This window comes from Mytilus californianus, unplaced genomic scaffold (assembly GCF_021869535.1).
Source record: "Mytilus californianus isolate M0D057914Y unplaced genomic scaffold, xbMytCali1.0.p SCAF_13, whole genome shotgun sequence".
NCBI classification, from domain to species: Eukaryota; Metazoa; Mollusca; class Bivalvia; order Mytilida; family Mytilidae; genus Mytilus; species Mytilus californianus.
Window position 1 is genome coordinate 27,018,456 of NW_026262615.1, and position 14,414 is coordinate 27,032,869.

Genomic DNA, 14,414 nt, shown 5'->3' on the forward strand with positions numbered 1-14,414 from the left:
GTATATATATATATATATATATATACATACAAGTCTATATTGAAAACAACGTTCAAACCTATGATAGCGTTGGATAAAAACCGCAATTTTTATACGTGTGCATGCAAAACAAATTTCTTGGTAGCGGGGTCTAAATACAGCACAAACAACATTTTCCAAAAGACCAAAAAAGTGAAAAAGTATATTTTAACAAAACGCATTTGACTAGCAGGTCGAACAACGGATGTTGTTAAAACCTGCTGACTGCCATTGGCGATTGCCAAATAAACGGATCACCAAATGTAACAAAATGGATCTCAACTATTGATTTAATACCAAACAGAAAACAATAAACTTGCGGAAAAGATGGTAACGCAAACAAAAGGTGCAAAAATTAGTACACCATATCCGGATTTCGACAATTAATGTCTCTTCAGTGATGTTAGGAATCGAAACGGTATTTGGAAGACCATATAATTTACCTCAATTTAGGATAGACTCTTGCATTTTGAAGAGTCGAAATAGGATGAACGGATTATATAAACCCGAAGGCAAATATAATACAAGCCCAAACGAAAAAATATAAACAAGTCTAAATTGAAAACAACGTTCAAACCTATGATTGCGTTGGATAAAAACCGCAATTTTTATACGTGTGCATGCAAAACAAATATATATATACATAATTACTCTAAATATCAGCACAACAATGTTTTTCCCTCGCCGGGATTCGAACTCTATTGGGATATCGAGACAACACCGCCTATACTGTGTCCATCGCTCTAGACCACTCGGTCACCTAGACTGATTTATTAATTCAGTTTTCGGTGGCTTAGTGTTACCTTTCCTCGTCAGTAGAATCTGCAGTTGTTACACAGTACATGGTATATTATCAGTCAGGGGCATTACTTAAACAAGTAATTTTTAAAATTACCTATATAAGTAATGTTGAAAACGAGGCTATTTTGAATATTTCTTATATAAGTAACTTTTCTAAATATTATTTTTATAGGTGTCCTTCCATAAAGATTTTACTACCTTTAACAAATTTTCACAGTCATCTGGTTATTTTTCCCATGAAATATAAAAACGAATCCTCCTGAAACACTAATTGTCTTTCTGACGCACTTATCTTTCATATTGACGCTTTTGAGTCAAAGATTGGTCTCTTGGGACTATTAAAAATATCATTTTCCTTGAAAATCTTGAAGGTAGACAGATTTAAATAGATAGACACTTGAGAGTTAATTAAGACTTGAAGTTATTTATAATTTGTAACCCAAAACAATTACCTATGTTCCTTAAATAATTGTAATTACTAATTCTTTCAAAGATGTATAAAATAACTTATTGAAGTAATATTTTTGTCATTTTTTTTTTTAAAGTAACCGTTTATCTCTATACTCCTCTCAAATTTAATAAATTTCTTATTTTATGTAATAAAATGATGTAAAAAGTCATGAAAACTACATCTAGTCCATGCTTTTATTGAAATTTAAAATAACTCTATTGAGTAATTTAATAAATTTTAAAAACAAAAATTACCTTTTTAAGTAACTAAAAAAAATAGCTTGTTTAAGTAACACCCCTGACTGATTATGCATGAAGATGGAATTGATTGCAGATTAGCTAAATATATATTGTAAAGGATCGTAAGATACAGTCAAGTACGTGACAATTTTACGACGATATATATATATATAAGTGCCTAAGAATGTAACTTTAACACACTAGTGAGTGTAATAAAATTAGTTGTTACATTTTATATATTATTCACGCAATATTTCGCTAAACAAATTAGCTTCATCAGGCGCGTGCAGCCAACCAGGTAAAAGTTAGAGGCTGTAAAGAAATTTTTGCAGCTCAATGTTAAATGTCTAGAAAAATATTTTTACCGCTTATTGTACATAGCAGTTCTTAAATCAAAACAAATAGTTGAATTAGTTAAATAAAATGAAGTTTAGGATTTATTTTTTTGGTTTTGGGTAGAACTGTTTTTCATCTCTCTCATTCAGTCCATCAGGTTCAAGAGTACGTAGCTGATGCATCCCGAACCTTTCACACTGTTTTCTCTTTTGGGAGTCCCAATTTTAGTTTACCTCAATTATTTGAAAGGTGATATTTTCAAAAGTATGCCCTGTTCTTAAGAGGTGTCTCGTAATTGGGCAGTTTCTTCCTTTTGTATAAAAAGACCGATGATTGTTAAGTCTGATGTTGAATTTAGTTTCTGTTTCGCCAACATACTGCAGCTTGCAAGTTCCACAAGTAAGAATATAAATACTATTTTCTGTTTTGCAATTAGATGTAACATAGATGTTGTATCGCTGCTTTGTTACTGTGCTGCTGAAAGAGTGGTCAGTGTTGGCGACTTTACAGCACTTACAATTGCTTCTTCCGCATTGTTTGTAACACCCAATTTTAGAAGTCTCTTGTTTCTTTACTTTTGATGTGACAAGTATGTCTTTGTGATTTTTGGGTCTGCGATAGGCAATAACAGGAGGTGATGGAAAAATTTCTTTTACGGAAGAGTCATTTTCGATAAGACGCCAGTGCTTGCGGATAGTAGATGAAATATTTGTCAAATCGGGATGGAAGGTGACAACAAAAGGAACTCTATCTGCGCGGGTCGTCTCATCTTTGTATTCCATGAGGATATCTTTAGTTGTCCCAAACGATAGTTGAGTTATGATTCCGAGGAGCAAATTCGTTTGAGTCTGATGGCTTGACTGTAAGGTATGCTCCTGGAGCAATGTTTCGGGTGACAACGGGGCATACTCAAAAGGATGCGTTCTTCAAGATCCCCCATAAACATCTTGAAGAACGCATCCTTTTGAGTGTGCCATACAAACCCTTGTCATGGCTCCGTTTTATTGATGATATTGACATGAAATGGAACGATACTGCAGATCATTTACAAGATTTCTTAGATCATTGTAATCAGTTCCATCATTCAACTAAATTTACATCTGAATTTTCAAGCGAGAAAATTGCTTTTCTCGACACCACCACATTTGTAAAAAACGGGGTCATGACAACTGATCTCCACACCAAGAAAACTAATAAACACCAGTTCCTTTCTCCAAAAAGTTGTCACCCGAAACATTGCTCCAGGAGCATACCTTACAGTCAAGCCATCAGACTCAAGCGAATTTGCTCCTCGGAATCCAAACTCAACTATCGTTTTGGACAACTAAAAAAACAACTAAAATCAAGAGGATACAAAACCAAAAACATCACAGACGCTTTTGATAAAGCCCAAGAAAAAGATCGAGATATCCTCATGGAATACAAAGATAAGACGACCCGCGCAGATAGAAGTCCGTTTGTTGTCACCTTCCATCCCGATTTGACAAATATTTCATCTACTATCCGCAAGCACTGGCGTCTCATCAAAAATGACTCTTCCTTAAAAGAATTTTTTCCATCACCTCCTGTTATTGCCTATCGCAGACCCAAAAATCCCAAAGACATACTTGTCACATCTAAAGTAAAGAAACAAGAGACTTCTAAAATTGGGTGTTACAAACAATGCGGAAGAAGCAATTGTAAGTGCTGTAAAGTCGCCAACACTGACCACTCTTTCAGCAGCACAGTAACAAAGCAGCGATACAACATCTATGTTACATCTAATTGCAAAACGGAAAATAGTATTTACATTCTTACTTGTGGAACTTGCAAGCTGCAGTATGTTGGCGAAACAGAAACTAAATTCAACATCAGACTTAACAATCACCGGTCTTTTTCTACAAAAGGAAGACACTGCCCAATTACGAGACACCTCTTAAGAACAGGGCATACTTTTGAAAATATCACCTTTCAAATAATTGAGGTAAACTAAAATTGGGACTACCAAAGGAGAAAACAGAGAGAAAGGTTCGGGATGCATCAGCTACGTACTCTTGAACCTGATGAACTGAATGAGAGAGATGAAAAACAGTTGTACCCAAAACCAAAAGAATAAATCCTAAACTTCATTTTATTTAACTAATACAACAATTTGTTTTGATTTAAGAATTGCTATGTACAATAAGCGGCAAAAATATGTTTCTAGACATTTAACATTGAGCTGCAAAAATTTCTTTACAGCCTCTAACTTTTACCTGGTTGGCTGCACGCGCCTGATGAAGCTAATTTGTTTAGCGAAATATTGCATGAATAATATATAAAATATAACAACTTATTTTATAACACTCACTAGTGTGTTAAAGTTACATTCTTAGGCACTTATATAATTTAATTTAGTAACTGCACCAGTTTATTTACAAACTGATCCACGCCTAGATAGATTGAATGTTGATTGTTGCTATTTTTAGACACTATATATATATATATATATATATATATATATATATATATCAGAAATTCGTTTTTGTAAAATTGTTTGTTTTGTTATTTTCTCTGACGTCTTAACAATTGACTTTTAACAGGCATTAAGCATATATTTTTTTTCTTTCAGCAGCGAAAAATTTCGCATATTGCAGGATCTGCTTACCCTTCTGGAGCATCTGATATCACTCCTGGTTTTTGGTGGGGTTTATGTTTCTCAGTTTTTAGTTTTCCATGCTTTCGATGTTGTGTATTGTGTACTATTGTTTGTGTTTTAGTTTTTTTTTCGGTTATTGCCATGGCATTGTCAGTTTGATATATCCCTTTAGTATCTTTCGCCTTTCTTTTACGAAATACCGGTATAGGATAATCGTAAAAATTAGTATGAAGCTATATATTTCAGAAGGTTGAAGAGCTTGATAGTTAATAGTATACATGTGCTCAATGGTTTGAAGTTTTCTTCTGGCATATATCTGATGTTTTGACATCGTTTTCATGGTTCAGTGACTGAGAATAAAAAAAAAGTCATACGGTTTGTTTCTTTTATTATGAGTAATTTGGTAACTATACTTGGTATATTATCAAATCATTGCAAGATATAAAAGTCAGATAGGGATCAACTGACCTTGACTTTTTTTATGGTTCAGGGATCAGTTATAACTTTTCGTATTGAGGTCTTGTTATGTTTCTCAGCTGACATTTTGTACATGTTAAAGTTGGTTTTGGGTCAGTTAAAGGGAAATCAGATTTGATAAATCAATGATACTTTGCATACGTATTGATATAAACAAATATCATTTCAATCGAGATTGTTTAACCCCACCCTTATGTTATAGTGTATTGGCTTTGAAACTTTAGCATAGTTTTTGTCGAGCCTGCGACTTTTGTCGCAGAAAGCTTGACATAGGGATAGTGATCCGGCGGCGGCGGCGTTAGCTAACTTCTTTAAAGCTTTATATTTTAGAAGCTAGAAGACCTGGATGCTTCATACTTTGTATATAGATGCCTTATGTTACGAAGTTTCCGTCTGTCATATGTCCATTGTCCTTGACCTCATTTTCATGGTTCAGTGACTACTTGAAAAAAAAGGTCAACATTTTTTGTAATGTTAATTTCTTTCTTATTATGAGTAATAGGATAACTATATTTAGTATGTGCGTACCTTGCAAGGTCCTCATGCCCGTCAGACAATTTTAATTTGACCTCGACCTCATTTCATGGATCAGTAAACAAGGTTAAGTTTTCGTAGTCAAGTCCATATATCAGATACTATAAGCGGTATGTCTACTATATTTGGTATATGGAATGATTGTAAGGTGTACATGTCCAATTGGTAGGTGTCATCTGACCTTGAACTCATTTTCATGGTTCAGTGGTCAAAGTTAAGTTTTTGAGTTTTGGTCTTTTTTTACTATTGATACTATATGCAATAGGTCAACTATCGATGGTGTATGAAAATATTTTATGATGTACATGTCAGTCTCACAGGTTTTATTTGACCTTGATCTCATTTTCACGGTTCATTTCTCAGTGTTAAGTTTTTGTGTTTTGGTCTTTTTTTCTTCAACTATAAGCAATAGATCAAGTATATTTGATGTATGGAAGGATTGTAAGGTGTATATGTCTGTCTGGTAGGTATCATCTGACCTTGATCTCATTTTCATAGTTCATTAGTCAATGTTAAGTTTTCATGGTTAAGTTTGTTTCTTAGATACTATAAGCAATAGGTCAACTATATTTAATGCCTAAATTGATTGCAAGGTGTACATGTCTGTCTGGCATGGTTCATCTGACCTTGACCTCATTTTCATGGTTCATTGGTCAATGTTAAGTTTTCTTGTTTAAGACTGTTTCTTAGAAACAATAAACAATAGGTCAACTATGTTTGGTTTATTGAATGATTGTAAGGTGTACATGTATTTCTCGTTTGGTTTATCTGACCTTGACCTCATTTTCTTGGATCATGTTAAGTTTATGTGTTACTTGTAGTAAAGCTTTGTATTTAGGACTGTCAACATAAAATCAATGGTTAGTAAAGAAGGCGAGACATTTCAGCGTGTGCACTCTTGTTATGTTGTAGTTTGTGATTAGGTCAGTAAGTCGAACCACGGATGAAGGGTCAATGATATTTGGAACTATTTGACGCTGCATACTCTGTCAGGGTCCACTTTAAATTCAACATATTCTATCAAAATTACATTCAATCAAGAACTATCTAGGTGTCAATGATTTATTTTATGTTAGACATCATGACCGGTGTATAGATTCTAACAAATACAATGCCAACTCGCATTAAATTGAGCACAGAGCAAACATAGTAGAATTCAGAATTATTCTTCAATTAGTGACAAACTTTTAACAAAGACAGCAATCAACGAAAAGGAGAGACATGTGCTGAACAGGAAAACACTTTTCATTGTAATGATCATTAAACAATATAATATCTTGATTAGTTTAATTTCAATATGAAATCTAATACAACGTTTTTCACAATAGCTTAATTATATTTATCTTCAGAATATAAACATTACTTCTTATGATTAATTTAAACAACCATATTATTTTTTCTCAGACAAAACTTTTAAATCACATGAAACCTGAATAATGCCACAAGCATTTCCTTATTGGAGGATTTAAAACAATCTGCTAACTTAATATTCCTTTCCTGATATTGAAATATTAAATAACACACAAATCATGTATTGGCTGTAAGTGGATGACGTAATAAAACTGTCCAATATCTATATATGTATTTGTAACACTTCAATCATATCACTTTGTTAAAGTATAGTTTCATTGCATACAGCTATGGGGAAAATACTCTATGGTGTCTTTTACGTAATTCTTAGTCTTATATTACAATCAGTTTTCGGTAAGTGAATATATCAACATTATTTTAATCATAAAAAATTAATACTAGAAAGAACAGGATTTGACCTTCTCCTTTTGACCTCTTTGCTGCTCTGCATATTTAGATATTTTGGATTATTGTATTTCTTTAACTCCTCAATTCATAAAACTACAACATCTTATTAAAGCATTATTTTTTTATCAATATATTATTCATATCTCTAGTTCTATAGCAGGCGCTGTCTATATTCCATAAATTTCATATATGAGCTTTTAAGCAGGAAATTTACGAAAGGGGCAATACGAAACATATGTCAGTGAAAAAGAACAACAAGAAAAAGGCAAACGGGTATAAGTCCACATAACGGAACAGTCACTTAAGATTAAACAAAATTAGTAAGCGCGTATGTTTTGAAAGGGTACACACTTCTTGTTCCACTTGTGGGATCCGTCGTGTTGCACATGTTTTGTTAAATCCGAAGTTTAGTCTGAAAGTGGACCGGATTGTGGCTAATTAAAAATTTCTGTAACCATCTGTAAAATATTTATTTAGATACAATTAACAAATTCATAGTGGCATCAGTTAAAGCTTCGGGTAACTTTATTGTACATTTTAACTGCATCATATATGGCTAGAAAATCAGCATAAATTTACGTCTAAATCCATTAGTTTAGGAGAAGTAGCTTGCTTATACATATTTATATGATTAAAAGAAATTGTAATGTATGATGTCAATACGACAAAAACCCAACAACAAAACAAAATAACAAAAAGTTATCTAGAGAGCAACATACAGTCTTCAACAAAAGTCATGTGTCAAATACTTGGTCGTCCTATATTAATAAGTTAATTATGTATAAAGAAAAAATATCAACATGATCAACACATATAACAGTAAAAAGACAAGAAAAACATTTAGACATAACATACGATAACTAAGGACATAAATATCGTTTTTTTAAACATTAACAATTTTACTAATTAAGCGTACATAAAGAACTAAAGAACACACAAAATTATTATATTTCTGTAGAGGAAAGTACTTAACTCTAAAATAGCGATATAACAGGCACCAAACACAAAATACAAGCATAATAATAATAATATACAAAACCAAAGAAGAAAAGAATGATCGCAGTTACTGAACGCAAGCCATTCTACACTATAATATCGGTTGCTGTACTGAATAGAAAACTTCACTATAAAGGTATGATCACTATCCGCCATCTCATAAGAATCATAATACTAGTAAGAGAGTTGGAATCTTAATGTTAGAAGAATGAGTAGGATCTTTATTGTAAAGTACACATGGCACTTGTTCTATAATTTCAGGAAATGGTTCTTTGAACATTGCATTAAACAAAATTGCAACACAAGTATCAACAAGGAATGATAATATTCCAAAATTTGGACCAAGGAATGCTAATGATGGAAAAAGAAATCAGGATGCAACTAAAAGTGAATGTACGCACACTACTGATAAAGATCCTGATAAATGGTGGACGGTAGATTTTTTGAATATGTACACTATTGAAAACGTTCACATCTATGCGAGAACAGATTGTTGTCGTGAGTCTATTGGTGTAATTTCTTTCTTATAAGCGCAACCATTAAATCCAGATATCTTTATTTGTTATAGAAAATCATTTTCACTCCTTCCTCGTTTTTGACAATCCCCGACTCCCGTTAATCCTCCGATGTAAATATAATGAGCAGTAAGGCTCCTGACATAAACTGGTGGTATTTCCGCAGTTCCAGAAACCAACCACAATTCTGGTTGGATTTGTGCTGCTCAGTTCTTAGATCTATGAGTAGCATTTTGCTTACTGTTGTTTGTCTTTTCGTCGTATTTCTTTTTGACTATGGTGTAATCTGTTTTCTTCGACTTCGATTTTGTGTCTTCCCCTTGGTATCTTTAGAACTTTTTTCTCTTTAATGTATTTTTGTTTTGTTTTGTGTTTTCTTTTATTTTGTTTATTATTGACCACCAACTTGTGGCCTGTAAGCACCACTTAAAGTTTGAGTGGAGAATATTGTAACACTTCGACAAAAAAGAAATAACCCTTACTTAATGTGTGTCCCTACTAGTATCCAGTGTATGGCAGCTTACAAATTGTACAAATCTGTACCAAGTCAGGAATATGACAGTTCTTATCCATTCGTTTGATGTGTTTGCGCTTTTGACTTTGCCATTTGATTAGGGACTTTCCGTTTTAAATTTCCACGGAGTTCAGTATTTTTGTAATTCTACTTTTTACAAACTATTGGACTTTAGTCAAAACCGGAAATTAGTCCAATTTGGTTAAAGACAATAAGGCAGCTAGATATTTGTTTCCGAAAACAGTTGAGGGACATTGACCTGATAACGAGTGATCAATTCATGAAGGCGTTTAACCGGTGGTAACAATTGGTACAGAAAGGTAAGGAAATATTATTAACCTAAAAATCGGCTGATAACAATAGCTCCGGAAGGGTAAGGATATATTTTAAATTTTAATCTCAGTATTAACTTTTCCTCGGGAAGGGTATTGATTAATATTCAATCTTCAAACAGTCATATCAGGTGCGTAGGCAGGTAGAGGTTATATTGTCAATATCTTAACATAGTAATGATACGTGTTCAGACATGTAATGAAACATCGTCAATCTTATAACACAGTTGTCTTGATTATGAAAACAAGTAAATTGTGTGATTGATGTTAAATTTGTATTTCAGTTGAACGACACAGTGACTTTGAAATACGGATACATAACACATCTGATTGGAGTAGTCAGTATAGTCTTTGCTATAAACAAACTGGACAGGCACCTACTGAATTGTATGTTAACTGTACTGACCACCTAACAGGAAAATATTTGACAGTATATAAGAAAAATTGTGATCTTAATTATCCTTTGACATTATGTGAAGTAGAGGTCTATGGTACTGAAATTACTGGCGATACAGTCGATACATATATATCAAAGCCAACAAATCTTGGAACTACAATTGGAGATTACATAGCACATGAATCAAGGCCAACAACTCTTGGAACTACAATTGAAGATAACATAGCACATGCATCAAGACCAACAACTCTTGGAACTACAATTGGAGATTACATAACACATGAATCAAGGCCAGCAACTCTTGCAGATGTCTATGGAACTGAAGTAACTGGATATGAAATTGATACATTTACATCAAAGCCAACGCCCGGAAGAACCACAACTACAGATCAAATTACAAATTACAAGAATGGGACTACAAACAAGAGCAAGAACTTAATAATCCAACCAACAGGTATACTGAAACGTTACAAAATACTAAATCAAAATCAATTTTGTTTATCCTTTTTGAGTTTTTTTCTAAATTAGCTTGCATAATGAAAACTTTGTCTCATCGGTGTATAATTATATTTGGAGCTATATCCTTTCACTCATATAAAGCAGTTAAAACCATAGTTAAGGTGTAAACATTGAATACTGCATATTCTGTGCGGGTCTACTTTGGTGAAACATTTTGTTTTATTTACAACAGAAAAAATAAAATTACACTTTACAGAGCAATTGCGTTCAAAGCACTTTTCTAGATTACCCTTTGTCAGGAACGTTCAAGCCAAATATTTGAAAGACAGAAATATATACTGAAACAGGTTTTGGAAGGTTTGGGCGACTTCGTTGTTGATTGATTGCTTGTTTGATTAATTGATTGTTTATCGTCTAATGAAAAATGTTTATTCAAATTCTCGATTAGAACAAATTACCAACCAACTAAATGGGTCGTCTGAGATGAAGGGCGGGTATTTTGACAGCCACTGAAATATAAGGGTATGTTGCATATAGGCTGACAATTACCTTGCAAAAGGGAAACATCGGAAACCTCAATGTTGGTGAATGGGTTCTTCATCAATCAGACAGCGTGGCATCGGACTAAACGTCTATATCCTGAGGTGGCTGCAAATTTAAATATTGCGAACAGTTAAACGGACCCCCCTTGTAAGAATGTCGTTACCATTAGGTTGGGAATCTGGAACCATTTCTTTAGTGGCTTATGCCTAATATGCATTATTGTGAAAAACATTGAAAATTGCATATTTTTTTTCTTTTAGAAAACATGAATATGTGTCTCTGCCAGCAATCAATCATTAATAATAACCAACAACAAAAACGTAACTACTCAAAAGAAGAAAGACAATTCCTGATAAATGAAAAAATCAAAATACTGGAAAAGGAACTGAAAATTGACCAATCGAAATTGTCAAGTACGATTAGAAAGAATATATGCGCAGAAGATGATCGAAGGTCCTCCCGACATTTAGGAATTCTCGGAATAATTGTACTTGTTTCTGTCACGGGTTGCATAATTTTGAGTGACTTAGTTGGCCTAATTAGATACATAAACAAACTTCATTGTATGCGACAAAAGAGAAAAAAATGATTTTTTGAATAATTATTTCAATATTTTAATCGTAAAAATTACTTATATTACTGTGCATGTTAATTCTTGGACATGCTCAATACTTCTTTTACTTTTATTTCATTACTGTTGATAAAGCAACATTGTCGTAACCACAATCGCGACCTCTTTTCCTCATGTTAATTACCAATTTACACTTATCATAGGGTTTGAGCTAACATGAGCAGCACGTCGGGTTCCACATGAGGAGCACAATCTGCATACCCTTCAAGTACACATGAGATCCCCCCGGTTTTGGTTGAGTTCGTGTTGCTCAGTCTTGAGTTTTCTTTGTTGTGTTTTGTAGACAGTTGTTTGGTTTTCGGTCGTTTTTTTAGGTCTTTTTGCCATGGAACTGTCAGTTCGCTTCCGAGTTATGAATTTGTATCTTCGGCTCCCCTTATTCTGAACATCAACTGGCAACTTTATTTTATTCAAGAGTAATATTGGTATTGGAAATGTAAGTAATCAAAAGGTTACATTAAATCACTTTGCAAATTTCCTTCTGGACTGCAAGCTTAACTTTGAATTGGAAGATGACTAAGTTATGAGGGTCTGGATGGGGTATTAAAGAATAGATAATTAGACCTATATGGCAGGAGTCATCGTCCCAATCATAACGAGCTTGATATATAGCCTGAAAGCTAAGCAGACGCTTATCGGTAGGTTTATTTTTAGAGGCCGACCATTTAAGATTTTGGGGAAGGATATGAGGATTTTTGCGTATTGACTTTTCCTTTCCATCTGTTGCTATGCATGATTATTTTTTAGTTTCACAAAAATTTATTTGCACTTCTGTACAAAATTGTTTCCGCCGTTTTGTGTTGCAGAATTTTCTTTTTCTTCCTGTCGTATGCAAGGTTATCTATTTTCAGCTTTTACCAGGCCAGGATTTTCATTTTCAAAATCCTCCTGCCTCTTCCGAAAAGTCAAATGGTCGTCCTCTTATGAATCTTTTACTAAATAGGGCATGGTTTACTCCCGTATTTGTATTTTACCTTACGTCCTAGTTTATCAGCAATCGACTGTGAAATGATTTACTCGTTTGCGTCACAACGCCCCAGAAGAGCTTGAAAAATGGCATATAAAATAAGGAAATGTTGTATTACTACAAACCAGTAAAAGTCTGAAATGGAGCATTCTGAATTGGTCTGAATTTTACTTAATAATAATCGACTGTAGTCTGAACCATACTAAACAGTCTGAATTCGTACTCGACCCTTATCTTGACCATACTAACAAGTCTGAACTCATACTCGACAAGGCTGAAAAAGTCTTAATCTATTCTCTACCTGTCCTCGACCTGTATTTAACCAGTTCTCGACCTGTTTTCAAAGTCTGAACCTTATTCGATAAAAGTTTGAACCAACTAGACCAAAGGGTGAACCTGACTTGACCTATAGACTCTACTTTATCAATGGTGAATGTATAACTATAATTTGTTCCACAACAAAACAAATCGCTTTCTTATATAGTACTTCTTGGTAAAATTTCTAGCTCACGGAAACACATATTGCAAAAATAGACTTTAAATAGAAAAATTCGTAAGGGGTTCCGCGGAACCCTGTGTCTCGCCTACGATTGCTGATGTGTGAAAGTGTAATATTGACCTAAAAAGTGAGTCCATTTATCAGTAAAGTACAGAATTTAAAACAAATGCAAACTTGTTCTTTAGATGCTTTTTCTTGGTCTTGAGGATTAGCTTCTGTCCAAGTTTCATTACAATCCATGAAGGTTTACAAATTTATCATGTCAAAACAATTTAATCCCAGACTGTCTGTAAATGTTAACTGTATAAAAAAAAGTCCATATATCAGAATAATACTAAATATGAAAAAATATATATACATTTGTATATTTGCTTTCAGACATTATCTCTTAATTATTAAAAAGCTTCTGCCAAGATTTCATAAATCGGAATATAACAGGATACATCAAGAAAAGCTTGGTTTCTTGGTTTAACAATGTAACAAGCATATTTGGTGAAAAAATATATAATGTCGTTAAAAAAAAGATTTCATAAACTCTATGAAGGTTTGACAAAGTAATTGATGTGTAACAAACGTATCTACTTGTTAACCGTAAAAAGTAAATGCTCCTCGTGTGCAGCTTGATACGACCGCAAAGGCCGAACCCTGACCATTTAGGGCAAGTATGGACCCTATATTCAAGCTTGATACAGCTCTAAATTTGGATTGTAATTAAATGTTTGACACATCATATGTTTCTGACACAGAAGGAATTTGGTCAAAGGAATGAGAAATATGAAATTGGACTTTTACCTATTATGGTCCAATATCCAAAATCTAAATACACAGTTAGATTCAGCATATCAAAGAACCTCAAGAATTTAGTTTTTGATGAAATCAAACAAAGTTTAATTTTGACCCTTTGGACCTTAATGTGAACCAATCTGATTACAGGGCCAAAAATCCAAAATCTAAATACAAGGTTAGATTCAGCATTTCAAATAACCCCCTATTTTCCATTTTTGTTGAATCAAACATAGGTTAATATTGTATCCCAATTTAAACCCACTTAAAAACTGTGCCAATAATAAAAAATCTGATAAGATGCTTTTATTATTAAATAAGCCAAATAATTCAATTTTTGTTAACAGCAAACGAAGTTTAATTTTGGATACTTTAGACCTTAATGTGGACAAGTTTGAAGTGGAGTGGTAATATCAGAAACTGGACACAATCATCTTTTCATGTACTATTATCTGTCCCTTTATCAGCAGGAGATAACAGATAGCATAATTTCAAACACAGAATGAATGTGGTCTAAGTATTTAAATAATTTAAAAGTGGATATTTA